This window comes from Engystomops pustulosus, chromosome 6, assembly GCF_040894005.1.
Source record: "Engystomops pustulosus chromosome 6, aEngPut4.maternal, whole genome shotgun sequence".
NCBI lineage: Eukaryota > Metazoa > Chordata > Amphibia > Anura > Leptodactylidae > Engystomops > Engystomops pustulosus.
Window position 1 is genome coordinate 134,608,706 of NC_092416.1, and position 16,157 is coordinate 134,624,862.

Consider the following 16,157-nt stretch of genomic DNA (forward strand, 5'->3'; position numbering starts at 1 on the left):
AGGCGTATGCACCGTAACAACAGCTAGAAGCTGCTGTATGGTTGAACAATTTTCACCTAAGTTCTTATACATTTTTCAGAATGTGACCGACCACAAACTCTCCTGCTAAGACCTTTCCTGAAAAGTGGTGTAAACTGTGGTCAATGTTTATATTCAGATTTGTACCCTAACTGTAATGTAAAGTACTAGAGCTGCAGAGTAAGTCCTCGTGTCTTCACTAACTTATGGCAACATGTGTAATTTCCCTCTGTAATAAAATATTCAGTGTTGATAGAGGTTCGGCAGCAGAGGGGTTAAGTCCATTATAACCTCCAGGTAGAATTTGCATGGGGTCAGGTCGGGGATAGGGAATACACAGCTGTACTTATGACAGTTGATGAATGATGCATGGTAAGGACAATATCATTCAAGCAAGGAATATGCGGGTACAAATCTAGAACCCTTATTTATACTACTATATGTTTGGCGCGGCCATGTGTGTGAATACTGTTATATTTTCTATAACTGGAATGTACATATACCTGGGAATTCACTTTGGGATGAAGAATATATAGCTGGATGCAAAGAACCCTTAGGATGAGCTGTCTCAAATACTGATACCCCCCTCCATAGCGAGGCCACCCATCGCTGCTTCAGATATTTTTCTGTCGCTCAAACTGCAGTACAGCAAGATAGGGCATGATGCATTTTTTTTACATAGAAAAAATCTTTTGTTTCTGCCTCCCACTGAAAAGCAAAGGAGACCAACACTGTGTGAACATGCCCTAAGTGTGTATTACTGTGCATAGGCAACTCGGAGATGAGCGACCAGCACCATCTAGTGGTAAGCTCTATTTTGGCAGGTTGGTTGACCGCTGTATTATGTACTGTAAAGCTAAGTTCACTCCGGAGTGCAGCAGCCACTTTCTTTTTATCCACTATTAATAACGGATATGTACTGAAAGGTCCATTAAAGTACATGGGGAACAGTAACTTAATGAAATGGTTCACCCTCTGTTATTAGTTTCCATTACGCTCTCCATAAACGAAGAATGTAATAGAAAGCGCAGGCACGAGATTGAACTGGGGCTAAGGAATACAACAGGGAATCCTCTAGATTATAGTTGGGTGTATCCTAGACTCCTTTGAGACCGTGATAAAAGCTTGGATGAGAGAACGTGTTCAATATAAACGGCAGAACTGAGGTTTCTTGTAAGATTAGTAGTCTTTGTAGGGGATATATATATATATATATATACATACACACACACACATACACGATTATGTGCCCCTGCCCCTTAACATTAGGTCACTAGAGGGGGCAATATTGCAATTATGTACAGTAAGAAAGATAATAATCTTTATATAGTGTCATCATATTCTGTAGCACTTTACAAATCCCAGGGGACATATACAAATATAATAAAACATTACAGAGTACAAAAAGTTATAAGTGAGGGCCCTGCTCACAAGAGCTTAGTCTATGAGGCTTAGGGGGTGACACAAGCAGTATAAGAGCTTGTATAATGGTTCAGCCATTCTTTATAAGGAAACAGAATAAAATAATTTAATAGATAAAGATTGCAGCTTTAATCAGGATTGAATAGTGCGATATTTTGAATTAATATTTAATTATTTAATAAATTAATTAAGAAGATTATACAATGCATATCCGTGGTGATGTGCCACTTCTATCTGGTCCATCAATGGTTGCTTAGATACTGATATGTGTGGATAAATGTCATGGATAAATGGTGATTCTTAGTTGTCACATCCTATCTTGATCCTGGTCCTAGTCAAGGTAACTTTAATGTCATGCCTCTCAGGCTAGTGTTACTGCCTAGTGCCAAAAGTACCTGCACAGTGGAAAACAGGCACCAAATGTCCCAGTATAGTATAGCTACAGAATATAACTGAGGCGCTATAAGCCTCACCATGATCAAGTGAAAACATTTCTATATGAACAGTTTGGTATTAAAAGTCCCAGCATAACCTAATTCTTACATCTTTAGTCTTCATGAGCTTGGAACTTTGGCATTGCATACGTTCGGCTGGAGAAGGGGAGCACTGCCCACCCTTAGGCCCCTTTCACACTTGCGTTTTTCACGCGCATTTTCTGCGCATGCTTTTGACGCGCAGAACTTGCATTGCACTCTGACCCATTGTAATCAATGGGTCTTTTCAGACTTGCATTTCTTTTCACGCACACACGCGCATTTTTTTTTAACGCGCGTTTAAATCTCCGCATGCTCTACTTTTGCAAGTCACGTGCGTGAAAAATGCACCATACAAGTCTATGGAGATGCATCAAAAACGCATTGCACTCTGAGACACATGGAAGTACAATGCGTTTTTCACGCATCGATTGCCATAGAAAAGATAGAGCTCAGTCCTGAGTCCTTTCACGCGCATTACCTGCGCGTGAAAAACGCATTGAAATTGCATTGAAAACGCGCGTGAAAAACTGAGACACTGAACAAACTCTGACCAAACCCTGATCGCACCCTGATCAAACTCTGACGTGATCTGCAACGCAAGTGTGGAAGGGGCCTTACCCTCTCCACAAAGAGGAGTGCAGCCCGGCTGTACGTAGGCAAAATGATAGAGCAAACTCTATCTTTTTCCTGTCAACTGTATGGTACAGTACGCTGGGCAATACGGCCATTCATATTATAAATACCACCCCTCAACCTCTCCAGCTGAACAAGTCGGTGATAATATGTATTTACTATATGGTGAAATAATTTCCCTCACTGTATGCTGGTATTATTTGTTATGCAGTTATGCTGTAGTATATAATTAGTTCATGGTATGATGATATTATTTAATGACAGTACAATGTATTGGTATTAATGTTATCCTCAGTAGAAATTAAGACCTTTTTTTATTTGGATCTCAGAAGTTCTGGGAACTTGCATTTCATGAGGACATTGGTAATGGGGAGTCCCATCAAGTTTCCGAAAATATCTATATATTACAGACAATAATGGTGTCAATCATTGGTGAAATATAGTGTAGATTTGCTATGTAGAGTTTCATGCTACAAAAACACAAGTGGACCTACCTAATGGTGGTGACAGCAGCATTGTGCAGCCCTTTTTTGTTTTCGCGGTTTCATTTTTCATTCCAAAATCTATAACTTTTTATTTTTACATGTACAGAGCTATGTGAAAGTTTCTTTTCTGTACAACAAATTGCACTTCATAGTGAAGATATTTAATATTCCATGTCGTGTACTGGAAGCGGGAAAAAAATTCTGTGAAATTGGTGAAAAAACGCATTTGTACGATTTTCTTGTGGGCTTGGTTTTTACGACTTTCACTGTGCCCCCCAAATGACATGTCTCCTTCATTCTTTGGGTCGCTATGATCACGGGGATGACACATTTATAAAGGTTTTATAATGTTTTCATATATTTACAAAAATTATAACCTCCTGTACAAAATATTCTTCTGGCGCTAATAACTTTTTCATACTTCGGTGTACAGTGCAGTGTGATGTAATTTTTTTTGCAACTTTTTATGACGTTTTTGATTTCACCACTCACTCTATGGCCTTTTGTTCACTTTTTAGAGAATTTTTTTTATATTTTGCAAAATGGTGGAAAAAAATTGCATTTTCGAATTTGGCGCTATTTTCCGTTAAAGGGTTAAATGCTGGGAATACCGTTATTACATTTTGATAGATCAGACATTTTGGGACGTTTATGATTTATATCAGTTCTAGGGAAAGGGGGTAATTTGAATTATATGTTTTTTCATTAAATTTTATTTAACTATTTTTCAGAGCCACCATAGGGTACTTTAACCCTAGGTTGTCTGATCCTAGCATATAGTGCCACAGTATTCCAGTGTATGGTGATTTTCCACATCATCGATTACTATGTGCAAATCTCACATTGTAATGGCCTTAAATCAGACAGACTCAGGTTTTTGTATGACCCAAGGCTGTCATGGTAATAGATCGCCGATCCCCAACGACGTCACGGGGAACAACTGCCTAAGCCAATACGCAGGTCCAATGCACCACCGTCTTTTTAATGCCGCAGCTTATGAGCCCTCTCCAAACACCTGCAGCTGACTTGTCACATTGTAATGCGTCACACGTCATTTGGGGTGATTTCACAGGAAATCCTCATTGCAGGCTTCCACTTAAAGGGGTTATCCGGGTTTAAAAATCTTTTTATGGCCGGGCTGGGGAGGGATAGTTAAACATAATAAACATGGACTTACCTCCTCCGGCGCCGCCGATGTCCCGCGCCGCGGTCCCTTCGATCCGTGCCCCTGTAAACAAACAGGGGCAGGGAAGCCGCGTACAGGGAGCTTCCGGTCCGCGTTGTGGACGGCTCCTCCCATCCGTCCCTATCTCTCAGCGTTGTAAGCGCTGGGAGATGGTGGGCATGGGAGCATCCGGCCGGTTGGAAGCTCCCTGTGCGCCGGTGTAATGAAACCGGCGCACGGAGAAGACGGGCCGCGGCGCGGGACATCGGCAGCACCGGAGGAGGTAAGTACATGTTTATTATGTTTAAATAGCCCTCCCCAGCCCGGCCATAAAAAAATGTTTAAACCCGGATAACCCCTTTAAATACCCTCCTTTCGTTGTCAAGGCTCACCTGTTTCCTACGCTTGTAATGGCTGGTGCACAGAGGTCTGGGTTGAACCAGTAGTAGACCTAAGAAGAATTAAGAAAAATCCAGCAACCAGGCAATGGTATGGAAGAATTTTTTTTAGAAAACTTTCTGCTTTATTTCATTTCATTAAAAAAAATTGTGATGGCACCAAAACATGCAAAAAGACTGACACGTTTGTAACCCATCACTGGTTCTTAATCATAGTCTGGCGTTGTGAGTGAATGCCAACAGAAATGGAAGTTTACGTCACATATGAAGAGGTAATCACATGACTGTAGACCAGTTATTTTCAACCTTTTTCGAGCCGCGGCACACTTTTTATACTTAGAAAATCCTGGGGCACACCACCAACCAAAATAGCACAAAATGACACTAAAACAGTCATATTATACATATAGTTAATAATATAGATTCTAAATTTATTTTACTCACTCATTGTGAAACCTGGGCCTGTTTCGATAAACACAAAAGGGATATCCTGGCAGGAATGGTGGAAAGACACACGAAGCTCTTCCTCAACAGTTTTCAGTTTCTCCCCGTTTTTAGTATATGGTGCTGATTATTATGTGGCTCATATACTGCAAAATAAAGGGGTACAATGAGAAGTACTATGGCCATGAGGCCAGAGTACAAGTGCCAGCTCATATACTCATAGTACTCCAGCCTCATGACTAGTATTTCTCATTTTACATTTCTCATTGTTATATGCAGTATACTGCTGGAGTACTAAACGTACCAGCTCATATGCTGAGTATTCTGCCAACAGTTCATATACAAAGGTAAAAGCTCATATAGTCAGCATTATTGGTGGGCCTTACCTTGGCGGTGGGCAAATGCGAGAGTCTCTCCGCTCTCAGGATGATGCGCCGGCCTCGGTGATGTCATTTGTCGTGCGAGGTTCAAAGCTTGCGCATGTGTTATTGTACACGTCTCCTACATTGTAAGAAGCCGTGACTGCACATCGCTGCGCATTGCCGGGAATCAAAACACAGGGGGCACCATAGTTTGGGGAACTTTCCCCACGGCACACCCGACCATGTGTCGCGGCACACTAGTGTGCCACGGCACACTGGTTGAAAATCAATCAATAAATCAAACATGTGGACCAGTCAAATATATACATGTATTGAGTTAAATGTAATACAAATTCATTGTCATTTCTATGGTTTAATCAAATAGGGACTCGAGCAGGGGCGTTGCTAGAGTCAGAGAAGATTCGGGGAATGGGTCCATGTGAATATATACTGTACCGAATTCTCAGTAGTGTCCACTTATATACACCATATGCCACATGTGCTTGTTCCAAAAAAAAAAACTATTAGAAAACAGCTATAGAAAACATTGGTCCATTCACGATCCAGCGGCGCGTTCTCTGCGGTGGATTCGGGTCCGGCCGGGATTCACTAAGGCAGTTCCTCCGACGTCCACCAGGTGGCGCTGCTACGCTGAAGTTCCCCGGAATGCACTGATCTTCACCAAGCCAGACCGAGTGAAGGTAAGCGCGAGTCCAGCGACACTTTTTTTAAAAAAATGCAGCGGTTTTTCCGAATCCGCCGGATTTTTGTTCAGCCATGCCCCCCGATTTCCGTAGTGTGCATGCCAGCGCCGATGCGCCACAATCCGATCGCGTGCGCCAAAATCCCAGGACAATTCAGGGGAAATCGGCGCAAATCGGAAATATTCGGGTAACACGTCGGGAAAACGTGAATCGGGCCCTTAGTAAATGACCCCCATTGTCTCTTGTTCCAGTCACATGTCATTTCTACACCGTTTACCATACAGATACCTTAAGGGACATCTACTACCAGAATGCTGGTGGTAGACTATCCTAATTAGTTTGCTCGTTAGCTGTATCTGATGCGGGCAGTGTTTTTTTATTAGTTCTACCTCTTCCAAATTCTTGAGAAATAACCTTGTAAAAATATGTAAATGAGCCTGAGGCGCATCAGCTGACATCACTTGGTTGCCTCATGGTTTCGCCGTCAACTAATTATGCACTCCCTCCGCCCTTCAAAGACAGCCGTCTGACATCGCAGGGACACCATTTCTTGCCACAAAGTAATTTTCTCTGGAATTCCAAAGAGGTATAACTAATAAAGAACACTGCCTGCATTCCCTAGAGGTAACGAGCAAGCTGATTAAGATAGTCTACTACCAGTGTCCTTTAAGATCTTAACTTTAATATTGTCTCTAAGGGTGATGGTACACGTCGCATTTTTAACGCGTTTTTGGCCCGTTTTTAAGCATTCCGTCAAAAACCGCATTCATTTTTTTAAAATGCATTCGTTTTTGACAGGTTTGAATTAAGATAATTGGTCTCACCTGTCAAAATACAGTATATTGTATTCTAAACCCCTCCCTTGTGGCCCTCACACTTAATAATGCCCCCCACATTGTGCAACAAACCTTATAATATTACCTAAATGTGGCCTGTTATCTAATAAGGCCACCCACACTTATAATACAGTAATAGCCCCTCAATGTGGACCCCACTAATAAAGCCCCAGGTATGCGACCCCCGCACTAAATACTGTAAACATACTAGTGCACATTTATTGAGGTCCTTGCGCCAGTTTTCTGTCGGACTTTGCACATTATTTTATGTGCAAACTGCTTGCACAGATGTTTAAGAAGTATGTATCACACGTGATCCTTTTGTGTGGCTTCTCTACTATTCTTCACGTGATACAAATTTCATCGCTGAAATGGGCATTCCGGTTCAAAGTCGGAGCGTGCATCACATTAACCCTGTAAGGTCCAACAGAATTGTGTTGCATGCGCCAAGTTAAAAGTGCACCATAAAAAGTTGGTGCACTCTGCACAGAACAAGCAGCGCCAGATTCATGAAAAACGGTTCAATTCATGTATCTGGTGCTCTCTGCACACTACACAGTTTGCACTGTTTTTTAGTAAATGTGACCCACTGATTATTGACCCTGCCTAATAATGTCTACTGAAAAGAGCCCCCATTTATAATAAAAATTCCTCAACAATTATTAATGCCCCCACACTCATTAAGAGCATGCTATATTTAGTTCTAACCACCACACTCTGTAATAGCCTCTCCCACACTTAGTAATAATCCCCACACACACAGTAATTGCCCCCACACTTACTAATAGTGACACACTTGGTAATAGGCCCCTCCCCAACACACTTAGGCCCGTTCCACACTTACGAGTGTGATGCGATGAACTCGCATCACACTCGCAACGCATGCTGCCGGGAACGCACGGCCCGAATGCTGCACCGCGGGAGTGAACTCAGCATGTCAGTTCACTCCCGGTGTGCAGCGTTCGGGCTGTGCGTTCCCGGCAGCATGTGTTACGAGTGTGATGCGAGTTCATTGCATCACACTCGCAAGTGTGGAACGGGCCTTAGTAATAGCCCTCACAAATTTAGTTATGGTCCCCACACTTACTAATAGCCCCATTCCCAACACACTTAGCAATAGCCCCCCTCACACAGTTCTACCCCCAACGCTTCATAATAGCCTCTCTCTCGCACTCAAGACCCCCCAGAGGCATGTTAGATGAACACACTAAAAAAGCGCAAGCCCCTGTGGGCGAGTCTTGGTCCGATCACAGATTCTTTTCCATGGAAATGCATTTGATCTGTTGTTTAAATGCAAGACGCCAATGCTGGTTACCAATCACATGCGTTTCCAAGTACACACAGGGCAAGCGCCACATGTGACCGCACCTTCACATACTTGCAAGTTATTGGTGTTTATCAGTCACCTGGTGCTAAAATGTTTTGCCTTTCCAAAGTGACTAAAATCCTCTGGCAGCAGGCTGTCCAGATGGGTGGCTCTATCAGCCATATCAAAAGACAATGGTTGTTCCAAGTCATTTCAATTATAACATCACAAACTCATTCAAGTTCCCCGGCTGAAGGCTGGTCACTAGAGATGAGCGAACATACTCGTCCGAGCTTGATGCTCGTTCGAGCATTAGCGTACTCGAAACTGCTCGTTGCTCGGACGAATACTTCGCCCGCTCGAGAAAATGGCAGCTCCCGCCGTTTTGCTTTTTGGCGGCCAGAAACAGAGCCAATCACAAGCCAGGAGACTCTGCACTTCACCCAGCATGACGTGGTACCCTTACACGTCGATAGCAGTGGTTGGCTGGCCAGATCAGGTGACCCTGGAATAGACTATCCCCTGCCTGCTCTGCTCGGATCATTCTGTGTCTGGATGCCGCTAGGGAGAGAGCTGCTGCTGGTCAGGGAAAGCGTTAGGGTGTTCAATTAGAATAGTGTTAGGCAGGAGTGATTCTACAAGAACCCAACAGCCCTTCTTAGGGCTACAATAACGTTATACTTTTTTTTTTTTTTATTTGCAGCTAGTACCATATTGTGAGGAATTTGCAGGGGGACTTGCTACCGTTGTGTTTAGCGCTTAGTGACGCACATATCCATCGCAAAGACCGAAGTGGGAAAATTTATTAGGGGTTTGATTTCAATTAGGCACAGTCTGCCATTTACTTTTTATTTTACGTTTATTTTTTCATAACTCAGCGTCATCTCATCTGGCATAGCAGTGTGCTTTCATACTTGGCTAGAAAATAGCCATAGGAGAATCCAAACGGCTTACTTAGGCCTACAATAGCGTTATATATATTTTATTTCTGGTTGATCTGCTGGTGGCTGTCCTTGCTGCAGTGCATCTACTACCATATTGTGAGGAATTTGTAGTGAGACTTGCGACCGTTGTGTTTAGCGCTTAGTGACGCACATATCCATCACAAAGACCGAAGTGGGAAAATTTATTAGGGGTTTGATTTCAATTAGGCACAGTCTGCCATTTACTTTTTATTTTACGTTTATTTTTTCATAACTCAGCGTCATCTCATCTGGCATAGTAGTGTGCTTTCATACTTGGCTAGAAAATAGCCATAGGAGAATCCAAACGGCTTACTTAGGCCTACAATAGCGTTATATATATTTTATTTCTGGTTGATCTGCTGGTGGCTGTCCTTGCTGTAGTGCATCTACTACCATATTGTGAGGAATTTGTAGTGAGACTTGCGACCGTTGTGTTTAGCGCTTAGTGACGCACATATCCATCGCAAAGACCGAAGTGGGAAAATTTATTAGGGGTTTGATTTCAATTAGGCACAGTCTGCCATTTACTTTTTATTTTACATTTATTTTTTCGTAACTCAGCGTCATCTCATCTGGCATAGCAGTGTGCTTTCATACTTGGCTAGAAAATAGCAATAGCAATAGGATAGCATCGTTTGGTTTTAAAAACTAAAAAACACAAAAAACACAAAAAAAAGTTTAAAAAAAATTAAAGTTCTAACTTTCATTTTCAAAATGTTTAACCCGAGGGCTAGGGGTAGAGGACGAGGGCGGGGACGTGGGCGTCCAACTACTGCAGGGGTCAGAGGCCGTGGTCCTGGGCGGGGTGAGACACCACCTGCTGATGAGGGAGCAGGGGAACGCCGCAGAGCTACACTCCCTAGGTTCATGTCTGAAGTTACTGGGACTCGTGGTAAAGCACTGTTGAGGCCAGAACAGTGCGAACAGGTGATGTCGTGGATTGCCGACAATGCTTCGAGCAATTTGTCCACCAGTCAGTCTTCCACGCAGTCCACCCATGTCACCGAAATCGGCACTCCTCCAGCTCCTGCACCTCAGCCTCCTCCCCCCCAGTCTGCCCCCTCCCAGGAAAATTTGGCATTTGAACCGGCATACTCTGAGGAACTGTTTTCTGGACCCTTCCCACAGTCACAAACCACTTGTCCGGTTGCTGCTGAGCAATTTTCCGATGCCCAGGTTTTCCACCAGTCGCAGTCTGTGGGTGATGATGACCTTCTTGACGTAGTGGAAGAAGTGTGTAAAGAGGTGTCCGACGATGAGGAGACACGGTTGTCAGACAGTGGTGAAGTTGTTGTCAGGGCAGGAAGTCCGAGGGGGGAGCAGACTGAGGGATCGGAGGATGATGAGGTGACAGACCCAAGGTGGGTTGAGAGGCCGGGTGAACACAGTGCTTCTGAGACGGAGGAGAGTCCTCGACCAGAACAGGTTGGAAGAGGCAGTGGTGGGGCCAGACGGAGAGGCAGGGCCAGAGCAGGTGCATCAGCGCCAAATGTGTCACGTAGTGAAGCTCCCGTGGCGAGGGCTCCCGCGGCGAGGGCTAGATTTTCAGAAGTCTGGAGGTTCTTTAAGGAAACACCGGATGACCGACGGACTGTGGTGTGCAACCTTTGCCAAACCAGGATCAGCAGGGGTTCCACCACTACTAGCTTAACTACCACCAGTATGCGCAGGCATATGAATGCTAAACACCCCACTCAGTGGCACCAAGCCCGTTCACCTCCGGCCGTGCACACCACTGCTCCTTCCCCTGTGTCAGCTGATAGTCAGCCCCCTGCCCAGGACCCTGGCACAAAAACCCCATCGTCGCCTCCACGATCCTCCACAGCATCCACCAGCGTTCAGCTCTCCATACCCCAGACGCTGGAGCGGAAACGGAAATATAGTGCAACCCACCCGCACGCCCAAGCCCTTAATGTCCACATCTCCAGATTGCTTAGCCTGGAGATGCTGCCCTATAGGCTAGTAGAGACCGAGGCCTTTCGCAACCTCATGGCGGCGGCCGCCCCTCGGTATTCGGTCCCCAGCCACCACTACTTTTCCCGATGTGCCGTCCCAGCCCTGCACCAGCACGTGTCAGACAACATCATCCGTGCCCTGACCAACGCCATTTCTGACAAGGTCCACCTGACCACGGACACGTGGACAAGTGCTGCCGGGCAGGGCCACTATATATCGCTGATGGCACATTGGGTTAACTTGGTGGAGGCTGGGACCGAGTCTGACCCTGCGGCTGGTCATATACTGCCGACGCCGAGGATTGCGGGGCCTACCTCGGTCCAGGTCTTTCAGGCCTACTATGCCTCCTCCTCCTCCCACCCCTCCTCCACCTCCTCCTCCGAACTACCATCCGTGGGCATGGCGCCATCAGTCGCTAGCTCTAGGCACAGCAGCAGTGCTGTCGCTAAGCGACAGCAGGCGGTGCTCAAACTGCTGAGCCTAGGCGATAAAAGGCACACCGCCCAAGAACTATTACAGGGCATCACGGCGCAGACTTATCTGTGGCTGGCACCGCTGAACCTGAAGCCAGGCATGGTTGTGTGTGACAACGGCCGTAACCTGGTGGCGGCTCTGCAACTCGGCAGACTGACACATGTGCCATGCCTGGCCCATGTGTTAAATCTGATAGTTCAGCGTTTCCTCAAGACATACCCCAATCTGTCTGATTTGCTCACGAAGGTGCGCCGCATCTGTGCGCATTTCAGGAAGTCCAGCACAGATGCTGCCACTCTCAGGGCAGCGCCGCCTCCAACTGCCCGCTCACCGACTGTTGTGCGACGTGCCCACGAGGTGGAATTCAACATTAACCATGTTATCCAGAGTTTACCAGCAGCGCAGAGCGATTGTAGACTGCCAGATGTCAACTTCCACCAGAACTGGTAGTCAGGTCAGTCAGCTTCCTCAAGTCTACAATGAGGAGTGGACGTGGATGTCTGATATCTGTCAGGTGCTGAGTAACTTTGAGGAGTCAACACAGATGGTCAGTGGCGATGCCGCCATCATCAGCCTCACCATCCCGCTGCTTGGCCTGTTGAAAAACTCTCTGATCAGCATGAAGTCGGAAGCTTTGCGCTCGTCACAAGAGACGGGGGAAGAAGATTCCCTTGTTGATAGCCAAAGCACCCTCAGGTCTGTTTCTCAGCGCATATCGGAGGAGGTGGAGGAGGATGAGGAGGAAGAGGAGGAGAATGTTGGCGAGACACAAGAGGGGAGCATTGCTCAGACCTTCACTGTTCAGCGTATATGGGCAGAAGAAGAGGAGTTGGAGGAGGAGGAGATGGACAGTCAGGCCAGTGAGGGGAGTGAATTCTTGAGAGTTGGGACTCTGGCGCATATGGCAGATTTCATGCTAGGCTGCCTATCCCGTGACCCTCGCGTTAAAAGAATTTATTCCAGCACCGATTACTGGGTATTCACTCTCCTGGACCCACGGTACAAGCAAAATCTTTCCACTCTCATCCCTGGAAAGGAAAGGAGTGTGAGAATGCATGAATACCAGCAGGCCCTGGTGCACAAGCTGAAACAGTATTTCCCTTCTGACAGCGCTAGCGGCAGAGTGCGTAGTTCTGCGGGACAAGTAGCGAGGGAGAGTAGGCGAGCTGGCAGCTTGTCCAGCACTGGCAAGGGTACGCTTTACAAGGCTTTTGCCAGCTTTATGTCACCCCAGCAAGACACTGTCACCTGTCCCCAGTCTCGGCAGAGTAGGGCTGATCTTTACAGAAAGATGGTGAGGGAGTACGTAGCTGACCATACCATCGTCCTAAATGATCACACAGCTCCCTACAACTACTGGGTTTCAAAGCTGGACATGTGGCACGAACTGGCGCTGTACGCCTTGGAGGTTCTTGCCTGCCCTGCCGCTAGCGTGTTGTCCGAGCGGGTTTTCAGTGCAGCTGGTGGCATCATCACCGATAAGCGTACACGCCTGTCGACTGACAGCGCTGACAGGCTGACGCTTATTAAGATGAATAAAGCCTGGATTTCTCATAATTTCCAATCTCCACCAGGTGAAGGAAGCTCAACCTGAATAATTTATGCACTCCTCCTCCTCATTTTCCTCCTTCTCCTCCTCTTTGTACACTAAAGCAGAGGAAACTGGCTATTTTTTGACAGGGTCCACTGGCTCTAGCTATAGTACTTTATGCATTTAATTTTTCTGGAGGGCCACCTACCCGGTCCTCTGTTTTAAACAATTTTTGGGACTGCCACATACAGGCACTCAATCTATTCAATTTTTCTGGAGGGCCACCTACCTGCTCCTCTGGTTTGAAAACTTTTTTGGACTGCCACATACAGGCACTCAATCTATTTCATTTTTCTGGAGGGCCACCTACCTGCTCCTCTGGTTTGAAAACTTTTTGGGACTGCCACATACAGGCACTCAATCTATTCAATTTTTCTGGAGGGCCACCTACCTGCTCCTCTGGTTTGAAAACTTTTTTGGACTGCCACATACAGGCACTCAATCTATTTCATTTTTCTGGAGGGCCACCTACCTGCTCCTCTGGTTTGAAAACTTTTTTGGACTGCCACATACAGGCACTCAATCTATTTCATTTTTCTGGAGGGCCACCTACCTGCTCCTCTGGTTTGAAAACTTTTTTGGACTGCCACATACAGGCACTCAATCTATTTCATTTTTCTGGAGGGCCACCTACCTGCTCCTCTGGTTTGAAAACTTTTTTGGACTGCCACATACAGGCACTCAATCTATTTCATTTTTCTGGAGGGCCACCTACCTGCTCCTCTGGTTTGAAAACTTTTTTGGACTGCCACATACAGGCACTATCCAAATTAAATTGTCTCCATAGCAGCCTCCACACGTTGTCTCCATTGCTACCTCCAAAAGTCGTCCATATAGCTGCCTCCATACATCGTCCCTTTATCAAACGAGGTGTGTCAGGCAGAAATTTGGGTTGTTTTCATGGATTCCACATCAAAGTTGTTAACTTTGTCGCCACCCTGCTGTGTTATCCACAAAATATACTGGCAAACTTTTATCATTTACCGATATTATTTCAGCGCTTCTTGCGCATCTGTTTACATTCCCCTCACCCGCCATATCCCAAACTTATAAGAACGCTACTACACTTAACTTGGTGGAGGCTGGGACCGAGTCTGACCCTGGGGCTGGTCATATACTGCCGACGCCGAGGATTGCGGGGCCTACCTCGGTCCAGGTCTCAAAGGCCTACTATACCTCCTCCTCCTCCCACCCCTCCTCCACCTCCTCCTCCTCCGAATTACCATCCGTGGGCATGGCGCCATCAGTCGGTAGCTCTAGGCACAGCAGCAGTGCCGTCGCTAAGCGACAGCAGGCGGTGCTCAAACTGCTGAGCCTAGGCGATAAAAGGCACACCGCCCAAGAGCTATTACAGGGCATTCCACATCAAACTTGTTAACTTTGTCGCCACCCTGCTGTGTAATCCACAAAATATACTGGCAAACTTTTATCATTTACCAATATTATTTCAGCGCTTTTTGCGCATCTGTTTACATTCCCCTCACCCGCCATATCCTAAACTTATAAGAACGCTACTACACTTGATCTTATACAAAAGGTTCTTAGAAGTGCTGTTTGGGGAGTAGCCTAGAGACAGGGGCTTGGATTGGCGAAAGCTCGCCTGGCAGCGGAGCGCCAGCTCCATTTCAAGATCCAACTAACATAGTTTTAACTGCAGCACCTTTAATCTACTACTAGTTCACTGCCTCCATACATCGTCCCCTTATCAAACGAGCTGTGTCAGGCAGAATTTTCAGGTGTTTCACCAGATACATAGTGGAACGCGGCCCATCTGTCGCCGCCATGCTGGAGACCTGAAGTTGCAATCATAGCAGCGCAATATGGATGCCCCATACTGTCGCTCTTAATCATGGAACCATTTCCGTAAAAACAATTAAAAATAGAACCATTATGCTATTCCATTATTCCTAGGTGAAATATTCAAACGACCCGGCCTGCTTTGAAAATTATAATTTTTTCAAAGTAAACGCTTCTGGCCCCCAGGCCCATTTTGGGTGGGGAGGAGCCGAGAGACAGGGGCTTGGACAGGCGAAAGCTCGCCTGGCGGTGGACCGCCAGCTCCATCCCAAGATTAGGCAGCCTCAGAGGCATCCATGCATGCTGCCCCTGCTGTTTCCTGTCCATTTTGCCTCCACGATCCTCCACAGCGTCCACCAATGTCTCATTTCAACTCTCTATATCCCAGACGCTGGAGCACGAGAGCATATGCAGCACATCATCCCCTTATCAAACGAGCTGTGTCAGGCAGAATTTTCAGGTGTTTCACAAGATACATAGTGGAACTCGGCCCATTTGTCGCCGCCATGCTGGAGACCTGAAGTTGCAATCATAGCAGCGCAATATGAATGCCCCATACTGTCGCCATGGAAGTTGTCTCCATGGCTGCCTCCACATGTCGTCCCCTTATCAAAAGAGCTGTGTCAGGCTCATTTTTCGGGTGTTTCACCAGATACGTTATGGAACTTGGTCACTATGTCGCCACCATGCTGTGTTATCGACTAAATATACCTTCAACCTTTTGTTCACATAGGAAATCATTTCACCTCCTTTGGTGAAACCTGAGTCCATTTAGGGTATGTCGCCATGACACTCTCTAGCCTGCCACTGCTGCCACTACCTCTGCATGCCGTCCCCTATAGTGTCAGGGTCAAATATTGGATGTTTTAGATGCTATCTAGCCTCATTCGGTCACTCTGTCATGGCCATGCTGTTGCCCATAATTTTGGCATAATGGTGCGTTTAAGCAGCCTCAGAGGCATCCATGCATGCTGCCCCTGCTGTTTCCTGTCCATTTCCGTGGTGTTTCCATCCTTTTCTGAGGTTCCCAGGTGTTTGGCCAAGCTTCCCTGTGCAGAGCCTTGGTCCCCTTGAAAAATGCTCGAGTCTCCCATTGACTTCAATGGGGCTCGTTATTCGAGACGA